We start from the raw sequence: 17,104 nt of genomic DNA on the forward strand, positions 1-17,104 counted from the left end.
TCAGCCAGTGTATCCAAGCCCTCTGACACCCCATGGTGCAGGTATGGTTACTTGCACGCTACTGTTCCACGTTGCTACCTGGTCACTCCGCACGTGTGGCGTGTGTGTGTGTGTGTGCGTGTGTATGTGTGCACCCATGGTTAGCCGCCCACCACCCGCCCGCCCGCCCGCCCAGCTCCCAAGCCTGCCACGCCCGCAGGTGAGCTGCGTATGCCCACTTTGAGTCAGCGGTAAACCCACACCGGCGTGCCGGGGGGTTGGGGGGTCATGACCCATGCGCTGCCACTGAATGGCACATTGAGAAGCTGCCACAAAGAGCACTTTCACATTCCCGGTGCACAGCTGAAAGGTCTGTTTATGTTGGGATTCCTGCAGCTGGAGAGCTAGAGTTGAAAGGGTGGTGTGGGTTTAGCCACCGCTTAGCTGGGCCTCCTGGGATATTGCAGGGGAGGGGGGGGGTTGCACTGCCGTGGATGCAAAATATTCAGCCAATCAATGTGTAGGCGGCCTCAGAGGGATTGGGGGTTACCTTTTCAAGAGGAGGGGGATTCTGGGTAATCTTCCATTAGCGAATCATGAGCGTCTGGCTGGGCTCTTTCTCCGGTAGGTACTGGCAGCATGAAGACGAGCCATTTCCGCGATAAAACAAGGCCATCGTCTTTAATTCTCATTTTCATATGTAATTTTTAATTCCCACTCTCGCAGTCACACCTTCTGTTTATTTCTCGTTAAAATATCCTCCACATGATGTCAGCGGAGCCAGACAAAGAGTTCCCCTGTTATCCAGAAAATTAATTACGTTTCCTGTTTAACGAGCATCTTGCCTCAGGGAAGGGGGATTGAGAGAGGGGGGGCTGGGCGTTTGAAAGATGGAGCCCCGGGTAGGGGGATGGTGTGTGTGACGGTGGTGTACTTGCATGGAGGACCCCCCCCGGGGGTACAGCTTCCGTGGACACGGACTCACCTGGCGAGAGGTGCGCAGGCTCGCACTGTCTCCCCTTTTTACGGGAACTGGCGGCTTTCTTGGGCGCTGGTACAATATTTCCTTGGCGGCCGGTCCGGATCAGTCTGATTATTTAACTCTTTTAAGGTTAAACCGGGCACTGGTGGGAGAAAGAGTAAAGCGATCCTAAATCAATGTGGGGCACTTCTGTAATCCGACCACTGCGCTGAAACACTACGCCTATTTACCGGCGACTTTCGCAGATATAGTATAAAGTAGGTTACCGGCCCAGCAGAAAGTTAAGTAGGTCTGGCTCGGCAGAATCACAGCTCGACGTCGCTATTTTTTAATGGGGTTTGGAATTATTTAAATTACTTTAAATAATATAATTATTTTCTTGTTATTATGGAGGTCCTTTTATTAAGTGTGACTGTGCGGTAATGCGCAAGGGGAACACAGTGAAAAATGTTTAGTGGAAAAGAAAAGAAAATAAAAGAGGAGAAACCTGGAAAAGAAAAAGAGAAGCACTTCTAACAGATCTTAGGCTTACCGGCTGCAGTTCTCCAAGACGTCGCTGGTCGGCGCTGCGGAGTGAAGGGGGTTCTCCTGTGCTCGTCGGAGGAGGAGACGGAGACCGGGGAGAGCAGGGGAGGAGGCGAAGGAGGGAGCTTGTGCACTTGGGGAAGGTTGAGAAAAAGTCGGACGGGAGAGGAGCCTGCGATCCTAAGAGCTCCTTGTTGTGTTTCTCTTTAATGCGAGCGCTGGAGGAGATCTGCATCCGAACGGGAGTCCGGGAGCTGGAACCGCGGTCCCGGTTCGGCCAGCAGAAGGTGCGATCGAAGGAAGGGGTCGGCGAAACGAGGTAAAAGCGCGCAACTCCGAGGGCGCGATCCGTGGCTGCAAGGCGGACCGGTGCCTGGCTGCAGCCTGCAGAGCTGAGCTGCTGCGGGACTCGCGCGTTCGGGCTTCACCTCCGCGGATCTCACACGTGTGCCATACGAATGGGGTAACTGTGGATACGGGAGTCGGGGACGCGGTGCCCGGGGTGCGCTGGGGAGCCACTTGGAGTTTGTACATGTGCAGCTGCGTTCGGCGTGCAAAACGTGGGACATATGCACCGTAATACCCGTCCCAGCTGGGAATACCTCTCGGTGCATGTACGCCCCCGTGATACCAATGCATTTGTGCAGTAGTGAATGTTTCTCCGTGTTTGCATGCCGGTGGTTGTGTACTTAGTGGGGATCACACCTAAACGGATTACACGGGCACATCTGTTATGGGCAAGGAGAGAGAATTGACAGGATTTCAGTGTAAATAATTGTACTTTAATCCCTGGGTGGGATTTGTACCTGCATTGTAAGTGGATAAAAGGTATTGAAAATAAAGTACCGAGTGAATCACACGCCTATTAAGGTTTTATGTAATGTATATTTTATTTATATATCCGTGTGTGTATAATTGAAAATGTGACACTGCTGGGAGGCAGATGGTTGTTTTAATTTATAGAGTGATCGTTAATTACATATTGGAGGATGTATGTGTACATTTATAAAAATATCTTTGTTGTAGTATTTATTTTGAGGTGTCTAGTAAACTCCATTGTTAGTTTGGAGGTGGCCTTTTTTGGGCTGCGGGATCAAGGCACGAGCGTGCTGTACTACGGAGACTTTTAAAGGTGAAGGTGGAGTTTTATGATAGCTTCTTACCTGCATGTTTAAAATGTCGGAATGTAATGTTAACGCTGCTCTCTGTCAGCTGGGGGGGGGGGGGGTTTGGGTGGGATATCCATGTGTCTGTTAACTTAGCGCCTGCTGCTCCTTGTTGGGACTGCCCTCTGAGTGAGCAACACACCCTTGTGCCGGTGAGTCTGGTCACTCTGGGAGGATGCGGGAGGTGCTTGTCGCCCATGTGTGGGCATCGATAAGGGAGAGGCCGCCTACTATGCGTACAGCCCGCGTCCTGGGTGGGCTGTGCCCTCGCGGCAGAGACTCTCACCGTGTCCTCGTGGTGTAGAGGCTTCCTGTACACAAACAGTGAAGCGCTTCAGTATGGCTCTACAATAAGCAGTTGTTCACGACATGCATCAGGCAGCCAGGGTCGCGGCCGTTATCTGAGTCTCCCGGCAACACACGTGCACCAGTGCATCAGCGGATCCTTCTTCGGGCTGGACTTCCCTCCTCGTTCCGCTGCTCCTTCACGATGGAGGACATCGCCGGTGGACTGAACCTGAGATTCTTGGCCTGATCGTTCATATTTGTAACAAAAAAAACACATGACAGGGAGCTGTTATTTATGTTTATTGAACGGATGCTTTTATTGAAAGAGACACACTGGGCTCTTGCTCTGGCATGAAATCACTCCGCTGACTCTGGGATTTAAGCCGGCAACCTTCCAATCACAGAAAAAGCATCCTAACCCAATGGGAATGGGGGCCGTCCCTTTACTTACTGATCCGTGGGCCCCGGAGGAGGATAGGTGTTCAGTGTTGGCCTGGAGAAGCTGCTGGACTGCAGGAGACACCAGCGGGTGATCTGTGAGGTACATGTTTGTTTCCCCCCATTTCTGCATGTGGCACTGGCCGGTGGTGAAATGGTCCCACAATGTCGCGGAGGTCAAGCAGAGATCGCCACCTAGAGGTCAGGTGTAACTCTAGCGGTGGTGCATGGGGCTGGCAGTTGCACCTACAGGCTGGAACTGGCTCATTTTAACCAGGCAGCTCAGATATCCAGTTTACCCCCCCATGTGAATCCGCTGGGGGTGGGGGGGCAACGGAAAGAATGTAGTGGTACTGAGAAAAGCAGAAACCCCCCCACCCCCCAGCCCCTCTTCCCCTAACCCAGGCTGGAGATACCATGCTGCCTTCAGCCCTGACCTCCGTGGCTCCTGGGCTTGCGGGGGGGGGGGGGGGACGCAAGGGGTGCGATTCCTAAATCATCTTCTCAATACTCCACATCCATCTCGCATTACTGGGGCTGGCTCCTATTCCGTGTGACCGTACTCTCTTTCACAGCGCGCAGGGGGGGCAGCGCCAGGAGTCACGTTGAACGCTCCCTATAAACGCTCCCATCGCTGCTGTGCGTCTCCGTGATCCACGGTGTAGCGGCGGTTCGGCGGCCACTAGGTGGCCTCACTCTGTGGGAGCCACCGGGAGGCTTATGTGAAGCCCCGCATCGGTACGGCGGGTCCAACCTCGCCCCTCCCACCAGAACCGCGGTCGTGTGCGGTTGGACGCTTCATCGCCCTTCGGTCTACATTGGGCTCCAGGTCACATGCTCGTCCCCACCCTCGGCTCACAATGGAGCTGTTCATAAATCAGACGTCGCCCACGCACATTGGGAACCTCTGGCACTCTGGGACGTACGATTCCGCTTAAGCTTATCCCAGCTCCGCCGTCCTCCTTTCCTGAGGGTTGCTGCCCAGGGAAAGTCTCCAGGTGGGACTATGGGCCGGGTCCTGGAGAAAATGGCACTTGGCTGACGTGTGCTTCGACATACCAGCCCCGCTGAAATCTGTGCTTGGGATTGCGGTCTGTGTGGTGAGTAGGGCCCCGCCCTGAGGAAATGTACACCGGTATCCCTTTACACTACAAGTGCTATTACACCTGAGTGAAGTGCAGCAGCCCTCCTGTAATCAGGTAAATGATTACACAAATGAGCACACATCTCGCTATTAAGTTCTGCCGTTTCATTTGGCTGAGGTGCCTATTGCGCTGCCAACTGCGGCGTTTTGTGCGAGAAGACGCTCGATTGCGTGCCGACTGACATTTGCATGGGTTTATGAATCTGTTGTTTTTTTTTTGTGATGCCTTTCAGCCGCATTGGCTCCTGCCCAGAGTGACTAATCAGCGTGCAGGGACCGAGGCAGGTGTGTGTGAGTGTGTTCCAGGTGCATTCTGGGAGCAGAAGGTGTCAGCCTGGGCTCCTGATTGGAGGGCCGCCGGGCAGCACAGAGCTCGTTGGGTCTTCTCGTTTTGGGACCCATGTTCCAGTGGGAACCTTCACTGCGGGGTCAGGGTGGAGGCTGGACTTAGCTATGTCTCCTTGGTAATACCGTCTATTTGGAAACTTCTGCTGAAGAGCTGGGGGTCTCCGGTGCGCCATCTCTTGTGCCCACATAGGTGAACAGTGACCACGTTTTATCTTATTATTTTTATGTTATTTATAAATAATAACACAAATTGCTAAACACTTGCAGCGGCCAGGAGCCGCTTGGTCATGCCGCACCCTGGGGGCCCGTCTGCCTCATGGCTGCCACGGCGATCTTGCGCCCTGGATGTTGGCCATGCCGAGCCTGAGGCCTGGATGATCTTTTGTGCTCCTGTTTCTGCCGGTCAGACCATAACTGTGGGGTCGACACTAACGTCACCGCCGCTCTTCAGAGGGACACTTTTACCAGCACTGCCTGTATTTTTATCCTCATCTCCAAACATGTGATCTCCATTGTTCCTCCGTTGTCCCCCCCGCAAGTCTGCAGTTTGTAAAGCTTACCACAGGTGCTGCACCCCTCTTAAAATGGTTTTCTGGCTACGGGCTTGGCTCCCCCCGCCGTTGAATTGGGGTGGCCGGTCTCGCATTGGGGCTGTGCTGGTGAGAGGTGCTTTGAATGCCTTCAGATTGTCAGTAGATGCTCGTTACACCTCAGGTTCGTGGGGAAGCTGTTTCATTACTGCAGTAGCCAGTGAACTAAGGGGCCATTACTTATAAAGAAGATAAATATGGGGGAAAAACCTCACCGAAAAACTCACTGGGGGCCTGCAGAGGACACTGGGGTACACCCTGGGTGGGACGCCAGCCTCACACACACACAGGTTAGTAATTATAACTTTATAGGGACTGTCCCTTCATTTTTATTGGCAAAACCTTAATTCCAGTCATGACAACTTTAACCCCCCCACCCCTAACCAAACAAAATCCAAGACTTTTGTTTTTTAGTTTTTTGACTGCAGTCACAGATTGGGGGGGACTGAAAAAATGGTCCAGTGCTCCCTCTCCAATTCATATTTAGCACTGGAATTCAGCATAAAATGCGATTGCGCTGTGCCCTGGTCTTGAGTATCACATAAGCCGTATGATATGATATTGGAGTTCATATTCTTGGCTGTTACATATTAAAGATGTTGGGTTAACATGTGTGTTTATACGACATACATCTGATGTGGCTTATCAGTGTGACGACATGCTTGGTAACTAGCATCCCTCACCCACCCACCCACCCGTTTTGTGAGCAGTGCTCAGTCCACATCACAGCTTGATGGAGCTGCTTTCCCCTTTGTTGTCCTGCCTAGAGGGTTCACTGCTGCCCCTGGACGGACTGTGTGAGTGTGAGTGTGAGTGTGAGTGTGTGTGTGTGTGTGTGTGTGTGTGTGTGTGTGTGTGAGAGAGATTGAGAGGACTCAGCATCTCACCGTCTACCTGCTTTATCTGTTTCTTATAGGGCCACATCACTGTAGTTATCTGAAGCAACGTTACTCTGTACTTCACTCTTACAGAGTATGTAACTTGTTACTCACTCACTCATTCATGCTTGCACTGTATGTAACCTGTTACTCACTCATTCATGCTTACACTGTATGTAACCTGTTACTCACTCATTCATGCTTACACTGTATGTAACCTGTTACTCACTTATTCATGCTTACACTGTATGTAAACTCTTAGGGGTGTAACAATTCATTGAATCTAATCAATACATTGATTGTTATGGCCACAATATGATGTGTTTCACTCACTTAATGAATATTGATTCATATAATTGAAAAATGATTCCCCAAAATGCTGCTTCACACTCCCCCCATATCTATGGCATTTCTCTGTGCTTCACTCTCACTTTGCGCTTCATGCTCACCCCTGTCTATCGTGTTACTGTGATTCAGGCTCACCCCCTACCTATCATATTACTCTGTGCACCACGCTCACACTGTATTAACTATCACCTTACTCTGTGCCTCATGCTTACCCTGTATGCATTACTCCGTGTTGCCTGTCATGTAACTACATCAGTGTTGTTGAAAACACTAGTTTTGACTTGTTTGAAAAACGCAACGTGTCTTATTGTGTAGTTTTGTCATCGCCGGCGTTCGTTCCTGCGTTCGGTGGGCGTATTAATGCTATTCACGTGCGCGCGGGAGCGTTTGCACGGGACGTTTTGGTGCTGTCAGTGAGATCGGCGAGTCTCTCTCAAGGCACTTTGCTCGAGGGTTTGGTGGTATAATCCTCGCTAAGCCGCTTGTGGAGGAACTCCACCTTTATTAATACATAAAGCGGACATCATTTGTGAACTGACACAGTAAACCGACTTGTTCTGCGCGTAGCTGTGCGCCGATCTCGTACGCGTTGGTGGGGGCAGTCGGCAGCCTTTCACACACGTACTTGGCTGGGAGGAGCTCTAACTCCGCATTTGATTGCAGTTTATTTTTTCACTGTTTGGAATCACGGCCGTGACGGTTTTGATAGGTGTTCATAAATATTTACAGTCCCTGAATCTTCCCGCCCTCATAGTGGGGGGATGGGAAGGGGAGGCTCGTGAGCTGAGGGTTGGGGTGGGGGGCAGCTTAGGGGGTGGAGGGACATCTAGCGGACGTGGTGTTGGGGGCTAAGTGCTTCCACATGCCGGCCAACCTGCAGATGGCTGAGAGAGAGAGGGGGCGAGGAAGAGGAGGAGGAGGGAGGTGGACAGGGAGATGAAGGGGAGGGAGAGCATGGGAACCTGCAGCGGAAAGCTGCAAAGCCGGCTCCGAGCTCCAGGCTCTCAGGTAAACATGGCGCCCGCTTTTTCTCATGAACCGTGGAAGCCGTACTGAGGGAAATAGTTTCCTAATTTCTTGGATGGATTTCATTCAAAGGCAGCACACACGTGTTCAGCGACTGGAGAACATGAGCGTCTAAGGACGGACCTGGGGAGATCTTGATACAATACCAATAACTAGGTTTCATTGAATACATATTTTCTTTATCAACATTTAACATTTTGTATAAATAATTCTCTTTTCTTTTTGTTTTTAGACTGTTTTTGTAACAGTGAAGTGCACCCAACATTACCCCCAAAACTGTAGATAAATACAGATTCCTATTTTCACCAAGTGATAAATGAACAGGTTGAGGGGAAGATTTTCAGGCAGGAGGGAGTTGCTGGCTGTTACAGCCGTGGGTGGTATGGCACCGTTTGCCTTCTGGCTCTCCTGTTTGTGCTCCTTGAAATAAGACGCACTCTTTACACGAGAACTTCATACGTAGAGGCAAAGCATCGTGAGCTTGGGGGTTTGGGGTAAGAGCTGTTGTCACCCATTCTTGGGGGTTGGACCTGGCAGTGAAGGCCCTCAGCTCTGTGGGACCTTGACAACTCCTCACTTTGGACATGAGCGGAATCCTCAAGCTCCGTCTTGGATGTACAAGATCTGACCATCGTCTGAGATCATGCTGGCTCGCTGCATCTGCGCGTGACGTTGCCGTCTGCCGGCCCGAAATGTGTCGAAAACCTCGTCCTGTTTCACCTAAGGGGCACAGAGTGTAACCACGGTAACTTCCCATGGTAACAGTCCCATTGTCTTGCACCTCCTCACCACTATGTGCTGAGCAGCTCCCTACTTACAGCTTCATCCATCAGCTTCTGGTGGCTCTCTGGTGAGTTCAGCTCGAGAGCCGTTCTCATGGCGGAAGATAGCTGGTCCTCCCAGGCTGCCTTGATTGACTGTTCCATTGAATTGGTTTCTCTTGGCATGACTGGATGCTCTGTTGTATTTTGTACTTGGTTCCTCTCTTGATGTTATTTATTCATATTGCTTTTCTGATGTTAGGCTCCAGTCCAAAGTCTATGGTTCTTGCTACAGTACCGTCTTACACTTGTTGCTAATCACTCACTGGGAGCTCAGCCTAGCTGCACTCGCACCTACGTTGGCTCCCTTACAGCTGTATGCTTTGTCTCGCTTGTATACGGCCCTCGACAAAGGCGTCTGCCAAATAAACATAAATCGTAGCTCTCGCACTGCTTTTTCCGAAAGGTCGTCTCAGCCCTGCTACATACTGGGAGGAAGTTTCCTTGTTTTAATGAACATTATTAGTTAATTGCAGCCCTTCCTTACCCAGGGTGACTGAAAACCTGAGTTCGCCATAGTCCGGCAGAACCTGTGTTGTGAGTCGGTAGTCTGTGTTAAAAAAAGGTAGCTTTTTCTCTGTGTGTTTTCTCCCCTTTGCCAATGCTAAATGTAACATCTTGAGAAAAAAAAATGTTTTGCTCTGGAGAAGCCCGTTCTGGATCCTGTGCCGAGTAACGACCTGGACGCAGGGCCTCCTTGAGCGGCCCGTGTCGTACGCCGTCTGAGAGGGAGTTGCTATGGTTACACTTCTCTTGGAGGACCTTGAAACAGAGAGGGATTGACTTCATGGTCTGGGTGAGGCAGCCCTCTGCCTGTAGAGTGCTGGCTCATCAAGGCCTCCAAAGATGCCCGCTAAGACAGTCCATCACGCTGTTTGAAATCCTCCCCCATCAGTTCTCTTGAACTTAACATCTCAGCCCAGCACATTAAATTGAACCACACTGTAGCTGTTAGCTGCAGATGGAAAACGCTCAGATTGTCATGATGACTGATTGCCCTTGGCTTGGGCCATGTGCTGCGCTGCTCCGGCCAGATTGTTTGTCCTGCGCTTGGATTAGTTGTTTCTGTCTGTGTGCTGTCGGGTTAAGTTCAAATTTTAAGCGGCGCAGTTTCACTCAAAGGTTTCATGTTAACGCTAGACCCGAATAGCATCTGTAGAGACGTCTTTTTGTCATCCTGGGCCCGGCTCTAGTCCGTCTGTCTTTATTGATTACCAGTCATCTGTAGGCCAGGCCGACAAATATCATAAACATCTTGATGTGGGGGGAGATGGAGGTAGCATTCCTCCAGGGTGAAGGAGAGAGTTGATAAATACTCGTGTTGACTGAAGTTACTGGTGCTAAGTGGTCTCTGTGGTCTAAACATTGACAAATGGAGAAACTGGCTGAGGATCACATGACTGAGGCAGACCCCCACCAATCCCAATCATGTTCTCATGGTGCACGCTTTAATGAACAGATACAAGTTATCACATTGTTACAACAGCTGCAATATCATAATTTTGGTCATTTATATGGTATGTTTTTATGCTTCTATGATGTTATTCTGTAGAAGTTGGTTAAACACATCTGGAAGTTTCAGAAACCAAACTGAATAGTATTATAAAAATCCCTTTGTTTGTTTTGCCAGCACCGCAGACTGTGGACAGGCATCCACCCAGCTTGAGGTCTGTGGGTCACACACCTGCACCTTAAAACAGATGGGAGTAATTGGGTAACCCTCCCCCCCATGCAATTAAATTAAGTAATTAACTGCGATTGGTGGTAATATATAACCTCTTATTTCAAGAATGTTTGCTAATGGTATGCAAGACCTCATACACAAAAACAAGATAATTAATGTATAAAATAAATGATACAACACTGTTATTCCAATTACTCTTGTAGTACGAAGTGTGATTTTTGTACATCTGTTTTTGTAGTGCTTATGGGGCATCGCTTTGGGGTCTTTGGGTTTGTGGTTTAAATGTCTGTAGTGCCCGTGATTCCCGTCACCCACCAGCACACGCCTTGGTCACTTCCCACTGGTGACTTATGGGGTCCATTCCTCCGGTTTGTTTAGTTAGTTTCGTCTTATATGTATGTGTGATTGGTGCCAGTTAGAGTATCAGACCTACGCAGCATGAATAGTTACGCGGGGACTGGCACAGGAGAACCTGCGGTAAGGTAGGGCACAGCCGTTAGTATCCCGGAGATGGGACTTCCGGTGAGCTGTGAGCGATAAGCATCGTCCAGACGAATGGCAGCTGATTTCTTACTCTTTAAGACAAATCGCTGGTTATTATCTGCCCATCTTCCAGCAGTTTTGCCTAGACGCCTGGAACCCATCCCAGGAAGTACAGGGCAAGGGCTCGGCCCCCACGACACACCGGTCCACTGTAGCGCGCACAGGCGATTTAGGGGCAACACGTAGCCTAACTTCATGACTTTGGACTGTGGGAGGAAACCCGGAAAACACAGGAAGAATATGCAGACATGTGGAGTGAAGGTTGGACTCGATCCCAGCCGCCGTGTCTCCAATTTGTTTGTTTGTTTGTTTACTAATTTGTTACAGGACTGCAGTGAGCGAAATTGTCATCCATTATGAAGCTGATGTCCCCAATCAATGAGCCAGCGTACAGCATAAGTTTGACAGGCTGTGCTGATGTGATTTATTTTTTTTTTTTTTGCTGTTTAGTTTGACGGGGTTTTTTTTTTTGCTGTAAATACCTGTGGTCGTTTTTATTGGCTGCATGACAGGGGCTGCAGAATGTTTTGCTGCTGCTCCTTAACACAGATCCAGACTTGGGTAACGTGTCCAGTTGTTATATCAGTGGTTAAGGGGTGTGCCTCAGGGATCGTAGGGAGCAGAATGATGGCGTGAGTAACGCGTGTCACAGGGACGCCCCTCACCTCCTCCCCCCGGACTCCCAGTTAGCAGCTCACTGGCGTGCCTAGCCCTCACTTTGAAAAGATCATCATTTTATCTTTAAACGTACTTCTGACTCTCACAGATGTCTGACACATTGTCGTTATCCTTCTCTTCATCTCCCGCTCACCGCCCGGGCGCGTTTCACTTCTGACACGACGCTGCTCAGATTTACGGCTCCTCCCACGGGCCTGGGTGTGTACGTACGTGGGGTGGGAGGTCTGCATTGCAGTTCAGCGAGACAATACTGCACCCATGTGTGTGTTTGGGGGGGGGGGCGCTGTCTCGCATTACAAAGTCTATTTCGATGTGCAATAAATTATTTTGGAGATATTTGAACCGGGGCCGATCCGTTTCATGTGCAGCCGGGGGATGGTGCTGGTCCGTTGGGCTGCCCTGGCTGGTGCAGGGGAATGCCGTCTCAGAAATTCGGAGGTGAATGGAGGACAAATGAACGAGTTTAATTAGGACGGGTGCAAGCTGGTGGCGGAATGTGCCCCCCCAAACTCTCACACTGCCGGCCAATGTTTCAGCTCCTCTCTCACAGGCAGTCTTTGTCTGATGGGGATTCCAGGTGCCCCAAACTCTCTCTCTTTCAGTCTCCCCCCCCCATCTCCTGCTTCCTCCCCCCTGGCCTCCCCTCCCCCCAGCAGATGTGATCTCTGGCTCCTCGTCCTCCTCGGCGTTTTCCAGGTGTGTTGGGGCGCCCGTAGTGCATACACTCTGGGTCTCCTCAAGCAGCAGCTGTTGGGTTGCGGCCTGCCTGCCCGTCCGGGCCACTTCCTGGCTCTTGGTCTGGTGAGGAGACGCCAATGCTGGGGGGGAGGAGGATTTGGGGCTCAGTGGAGGCCAGGGGGATCTGAAGGGCAGAAGGGAGGGTTTTAATGCTCCAGGAGTATTTTCAGACACGATGCGGCCGAGTGGTTCTGTTCTGACTTCTGAACAGTGATTCTATTTTGGTTATGATGGCCTTCCAGGGTCATTCCTGCTGAAGATCTAACTTGTTTTCCGTCTCTGTGCTCGTCCAGCAGACACTCTCTATTTTTCCCTCAGTCTTTTTCTGTTGGAAATTGCTCCTTCCAATCTCCGTCCCGCTGCTTGGTGAAGGCGGAGTATCCTGCGGGACGGAGATAAAACTCCCACTGCCGATTTGGGATCCCGCCGATCCCGTACTCCGCTACGCATGGAAAACCCCGGCAGGAATGTCACATCTGCAGCCGGGGTGATGATGCCTGCAGCTGACTCGGCAGAAACGCGACCCATTTATCCAGCAAGTTCATTAAAGACCAAGGCGGTTCCTTCATCTTACATATTCACAGTTTATTTCTAGTTGCAGTAATTTTAGTCTTGCATAAGAGTTGACTTGAGATCCTGCTGAAACAGCCCCTGGATGAAAATCCTCCTGGGAGCTCCTTAACCACTCTGCCACCTGGTGGCATTGATTGATTATAAAGGAGCCATCTCTGTCGGACATGCAGAAGACTCATTGAAATCCGGCCAACCCCCCACCCCCACCCTCCACCCCGCTTTTGCAGCGGTGTCCACACGCAGGTGCCCCCAGGCTCCCCGAACATCAGAGCAGTGGCCATCTTGCTCTACTTTAGCGTCATTACCCCACTGCGGGGCCTTCCTTAGTCTTTCTGGGGGTGTCATTTGCAGTGTGATAATAGCCCCACCGTTCATTTATCTCCATTTGCCCAAACGATCCGCGGTCTTGCGATAAAGGAGATTGCTGCAATGACTTCCAGCTGCCGTGCCCGGAAGGCCTCCTTCTCCGTGAGCGATGGAGAGCCCCGACTTCCTGTCATTAGGGAGACCCTGGTAGAGGGGGAGAGGCGGAGCGGCTGGGCTCTCCCTGTTTGTGGAGGCTCATTCATGAAGCCATTCTCAGCCGAGTCCCTGGATGGACTGGAAACCTTTTTACCTTCTGAAATCTCTACTGGTTTAGTGTTAGTAACCCCCCCACCCCCGCAGTATCACAGCAGTGGAAAAATGAGTAATGCACTGTGTCAGTCTCCCACCTCCTCAGACTCGCCCCTTCCTACCCCTCCCTCAGTCTGGCACCTCCTTAGACCCAGCCCCCAATCTCTCACCTCCTCAGACCCACCCACCCGTCTCAGTCTCTTACTTCCTCAGACCCTCCCCACTCCCACCCCTCCTTCAGTCTGGCACCTCCTCAGATCCACCCCACTGGGCTGTCACCTCCTCAGGTCAAACCCCCACCCCTGTTTCTCACCTCCTCAGACCCAGCGCCCCAGTCTATCACCTCCTCAAATCAAACCCCCCGCCCTCAGTCTCCTACCTCCTCAGACCCACCCTACTCCTAGCCCTCCCTCAGTCTGGCACCTCCTCAGACCCACCCCCCTTAGTCTCTTACCTCCTCATACCCTCCCCACTCCTACCCCTCCCTCCGTCTGTCACCTCCTCAGGTCAAACCCCCACCCCTGTTTCTCACCTCCTCAGACCCAGCGCCCCAGTCTATCACCTCCTCAAATCAAACCCCCCGCCCTCAGTCTCCTACCTCCTCAGACCCACCCTACTCCTAGCCCTCCCTCAGTCTGGCACCTCCTCAGACCAAGCCCCCCTTATTCTCTCACCTCCTCAGACCCTCCCCACTCCTACCCCTCCCTCCGTCTGTCACCTCCTCAGATCAAACCCCCACCCCTGTTTCTCACCTCCTCAGAGCCATCCCCACCTCTACCTCTGTCACCTCCACCACCTCCTTTCCCTTTGTCCTTTTCAAACCCACCTTGCTGCCCCGTCTTTTTCTCCGCTCTCTCAGCCCCCACCCCATTCTTATTCTCTTTTTCCATCTCTCCACAGCACACTGCTATACTGGACAATCATATTGAAGGATGAAGGATCTGCTTTTTTACTGAAGGTATGTTTTTGTTTGCTCTTCTTCAGGGCTCTGTCTCTAGCCCTGTCCTTCTTGCCTCAGCATGCCATGTGGGGGGGGGGGGGGGGAGGATGTGCATGGCAGCCTGTCAGCAGCACAGCCCCCTGATTGTCCTCCGTCATCACCTGCCTGACTCGCCATCCCATGGCTCTGATTTGCCCTCTGTACCCTGCCCCTCTCCAGGCCAGATTGTTTCTTGGCAGGTTCTTGGATCAGATCTGGCTGGGGCATCCATGTCCATCAGGCCCTGACCCACCCTGGCAGGCACGTGCCTCAGTTGAATTTAGATTACTCCATGGATACCATTGATTTGGCTGTGTGTGACGCTTTTGTTTCCAGGGCTCAGTGCCTGGGGTGTCAGGCCACCCCCCCCAATCGACAGGACCTGTCAGCAGGTGCTTTCCGGAGGGTCCTGTATCACTGCAGAACCTGATTCTGGTCTGTGTTAACAGCTCAAGGGCTTCAAACAGGCATCCGACACAGATGCCTACAGCTCCCACAAAGCTACTGCTCTGAGGTCAGAGGTCACGGGGTTCTGGTTTGAGTCAGACTCCAGTTTATTGGGGTTGGGGTGTTGTTTCTGAGGACACATAAGGGACTGCCTTCTTACTCGGACCCTGGGTCATGTGAGGGTTGCCCCTTGATATGAAAGTCTGGCGACGAGGCCGCAGAGGGATCAGGTGTCTCCTAGAAGCACGGTCATCCTGAAGAACTTTTCCAGCTACTGGAAACTGTCTGTGGGGGTCTTAGTGGTTAAGGGATCAGATTCGTGGCCAAAACATGAGCGAGTCCGATTTCAGGAGGGCGGCCCATTGGCGGTCCACAGAGGATGGTTCCTTGGATGACCGGAGTCAGCAAGTGGCCAGTGGTGTGAAATCGAGAACACCAACTCCTTCGATAAATAATGTAACGGTAATGAGCCGAACTGCTGTGGCTTTCTTACTCCTGCAACCAGGCGGGTCTCTCCCAGGTCATGAGAGTTTTGCTGTGACACACTGGGCCACCCAGATTAAAGACCATCCTAATGGATTAAGAGGTCCGCCAGCTTGGCCACTTCAGAAATCCGGCAAGAGCAGGACCTGGCGATTTCTCCGGGCTGCTTAGTGAGCAGTACTACCAGATAGTGGGGTTCCAGATCTTTCTGGAAGTGGTGAAGCACAGTACTGGCTTGTTATCTGGAGCCCCACAATAGTCCCTCGTGTGTGTTCCACAGCTCTGTACTGGATAACAATTTGGAAGAAGCCTGGATGGATATCTGCGCTATTGTATTGCTGTTTGTGAAGATATAAATACAGGTGTGGATGTGTGGATTTTACCTTGAGCTGAATGCTGCTGAGGGGGTGTGGTTGAGTGAGGGGGTGTGGTTGAGTGAGGGGGTGTGGTTGAGTGAGGGGGTGTGGTTGAGTGAGGGGGTGTGGCTGATAGAGGAGCATGGTCAGTGTTTGGCAAGGTTAGTGGTGGGACAATTCTGACCCATCTACCTTGTGTTTATTTGTGATTGTGGCATTTTTCACCACAAACAGTAGAAGGCTTTTTGGCTATGTGGATCATCTGAGTGGGGGTTACGTGTTGTGAGCGGTGGGGTGAGTTTCCAGCCAGGGTTGCTTGCAGGAATTTGGTTTTGGTTCACAGCACTGTATTTACTGCAGTGAATAGAGTGTATGGGACCCCACGAAAGGTGGTCAGCCGTGCTGGGCTTCCTGTGAGAGAGAGAGAGAGAGAGAGAACGGGCACCAGTGTCCAGTTCTCTGGCTGCTTCTCTTACACATTTTGGTTTTACATTCAGCCGCACAAACCACTAACCCAACAAAACAAACCCTTCCCCATGCTGCCAGCACCAGTGCCAGGGCAGCATCTCAACAGTTAGCATCTCCAAGAATGTGCAGCACTAATGTAATGTAAGAGGATGTGGTCCCTCTGTCCCCCCCGTAGAGGGCTGACTCTAAAGATGACTCCTGCCCCCTGTAGAGGGCTGACTCTAAAGATGACTCCTGGCCCCTGTGGAGGGCTGACTCTACAGGATGACCCTGCCCCCTGTAGAGGGCTGACTCTACAGGATGACCCTGCCCCCTGTAGAGGGCTGACTCTAAAGGATGACCCTGCCCCCTGTGGAGGGCTGACTCTACAGGATGACCCTGCCCCCTGTGGAGGGCTGACTCTACAGGATGACCCCGCCCCCTGTGGAGGGCTGACTCTACAGGATGACCCCGCCCCCTGTGGAGGGCTGACTCTATAGGATGACCCCGCCCCCTGTGGAGGGCTGACTCTACAGGATGACCCCGCCCCCTGTGGAGGGCTGACTCTACAGGATGACCCTGCCCCCTGTGGAGGGCTGACTCTACAGGATGACCCTGCCCCCTGTGGAGGGCTGACTCTACAGGATGACCCCTCTCCCTGTGGAGGGCTGACTCTACAGGATGACCCTGCCCCCTGTGGAGGGCTGACTCTACAGGATGACCCCGCCCCCTGTGGAGGGCTGACTCTACAGGATGACCCCGCCCCCTGTGGAGGGCTGACTCTACAGGATGACCCCGCCCCCTGTGGAGGGCTGACTCTACAGGATGACCCTGCCCCCTGTGGAAGGCTGACTCTACAGGATGACCCTGCCCCCTGTGGAGGGCTGACTCTACAGGATGACCCTGCCCCCTGTGGAGGGCTGACTCTACAGGATGACCCCTCTCCCTGTGGAGGGCTGACTCTACAGGATGACCCTGCCCCCTGTGGAGGGCTGATTCTACAGGATGACCCTGCCCCCTGTGGAGGG

At 52.0% G+C, this 17,104-nt stretch overlaps 1 protein-coding gene across 1 annotated transcript in view; it reads left to right on the forward strand.

The window, feature by feature from the left end:
• Positions 1-888: 888 nt before the first annotated feature.
• bmpr1ba (bone morphogenetic protein receptor, type IBa) overlaps positions 889-17,104 on the forward strand; it is an 85,663-nt gene continuing 69,447 nt past the window's right edge. Inside the window, exons 1-2 of the mRNA XM_048984036.1 lie at positions 889-1,805; positions 14,265-14,322. The gene's annotated coding sequence lies outside the window, so the exon portion shown is untranslated. The remainder of the gene's footprint in view (positions 1,806-14,264; positions 14,323-17,104) is intronic.

The sequence above is a fragment of the Brienomyrus brachyistius genome, chromosome 2, assembly GCF_023856365.1.
Source record: "Brienomyrus brachyistius isolate T26 chromosome 2, BBRACH_0.4, whole genome shotgun sequence".
In the NCBI taxonomy this organism is placed as follows: Eukaryota; Metazoa; Chordata; class Actinopteri; order Osteoglossiformes; family Mormyridae; genus Brienomyrus; species Brienomyrus brachyistius.